The sequence below is a fragment of the Bactrocera oleae genome, chromosome 5, assembly GCF_042242935.1.
Source record: "Bactrocera oleae isolate idBacOlea1 chromosome 5, idBacOlea1, whole genome shotgun sequence".
NCBI classification, from domain to species: Eukaryota; Metazoa; Arthropoda; class Insecta; order Diptera; family Tephritidae; genus Bactrocera; species Bactrocera oleae.
Genome location: NC_091539.1, coordinates 74,087,308 through 74,089,184, shown reverse-complemented (window position 1 = coordinate 74,089,184; position 1,877 = coordinate 74,087,308).

The window sequence follows — 1,877 nt, the reverse complement described above, 5'->3', positions numbered from 1 at the left end:
TTGTAATATATTTACCATGCTCTTTGTAAAGCTTTAAAAATTCAATAAATATTTAAGAGCCAGTAATCAGTTCGATTCTCTTATATATAAATGCACCTATGGATGTATGTATGGATCTGTGAATATACTACTATAAAATCAAATTTTTAATTTTTACGTCTGCTGTCTGTATGTGTATGTGCTGAAGATATAAGCAAAAGGACTAACTGGTCTTCCAACTAGAAAAGCAAACTTACACAAAGCAACAGATGAACTGTAGCTGTAAATAGTCTACTGTCGAATTAATTGTGAACTAATGGTTGGAGTTATTAAAGATTTGCACTGGGCTTAGTTAAATTTCTCATTTGTACTTTAATGCTTTTTGATTTATCTCTTGTAGCTCATCGCTGTCAAAATATCAATTTCTGATCCGACGAAATTTATTTAGACAAGGGGCTTGGTTCCCATTCAGGCCCGGTCCGACTTGAGCACTGATATTTCAATTATTCAGCAAGATATTTTAAGAGAACTCAGAGGGAATGTTAACTAAAATATATGATGAACTAGATCTACATAATGTATGGTTATGACATCGACACCAGAGCTCAATCGTGACAATAGAAGAACTTTGAAGGTTAGAAGAAGTTCTGTAATGCGTTAGCATGAGTGTATTATATCATGGGGTTAACTCTGTAGTGTATCTATCAAAGTGGTATACTGTTAACGTTTTTGGCGTGGTTTTATATACTCTTAAAGTATGAATAGGTGCTTTACTAGTTCTACAGCTTGCTACATTTATTATTGAATAGACGGATGTACTTGTGTGTTTTTTTTTGCCCATAATCGCTGAGGATCTGACGGCGGTAACATAAGTGTGCACACACAACTTTAGCGAATTAAGAGCCACCGCAGAAAGGTGCACAACAATAATGCGCCGTTAGATAATGATGTCATATAATATTTTCTTTCACCTTCCATCATAAATCTTCCATTGATGACATTAATGACGGCATTCCGTTGTGATATATATTCACCTTTGTGAATATGTGCATTTTGTTGTTATTGTTATTGTTATTATCATTGTCATTGTTTATTCCTGCTGCTATTTCGAAAATTTCGACATTGTTACATTCCTTGGAGGTAAGGGTATAACATCCACACTCTATTGCTGTAAGACATTATTATCATTTGGAATCGAGATGTAAATCATTTTGCGATTATTCCTTCCTAAGGATCTATATATGTCAATATATACATATTTATTTTATGTTAGGTATAATCTAAGAAAGCTTCCGTTATGTTATAAAATTTCTTTTATTAACCAGTGCTTTACTGTAAAAAATAATTAAATATTTAAAGGGACATGGATATAATTATTTTGCTATTACTTCGATCCAATTTTCCAAATTGAGGTAAAAGTGTGGAATCGAACTTATAACTTTTTACTGCCAAAGCAACAAATTACTTTCACAAAAGTGTTCTCAGTTGCAGAGTTTATGTGAGCATTCCAACTTTCTGTTTGGATAAATCTTCTGATTCTTTAAGGCGACAATTATTGTAATATATTATATATAATGCGCCTATTTCTTTGATGAAATTTGGAAAGTGTGCTAAAACTAAAAATATCAATGCTAACTGTATGTCAGTTTTTGATAGTGTCAACTATGCAGAGCTTTTTTATCACTAAAACTCAGCTGAAACACAATAACATCAACCCGTTCGGTAAGCTACACCTAGTCATTCGCTGTAGTTTGGATTCGCGCTTTCTCCAAGCATATGTTTTTGTATTTAGAGCACAACTAATGGCTTTTGTCGGGAATTTCCATATATGGCACGCAAATGATGCCAGAGTTGCAAAGGCTTATGTTGTTGCTATTCTTGTATTCATGTTTAAACCT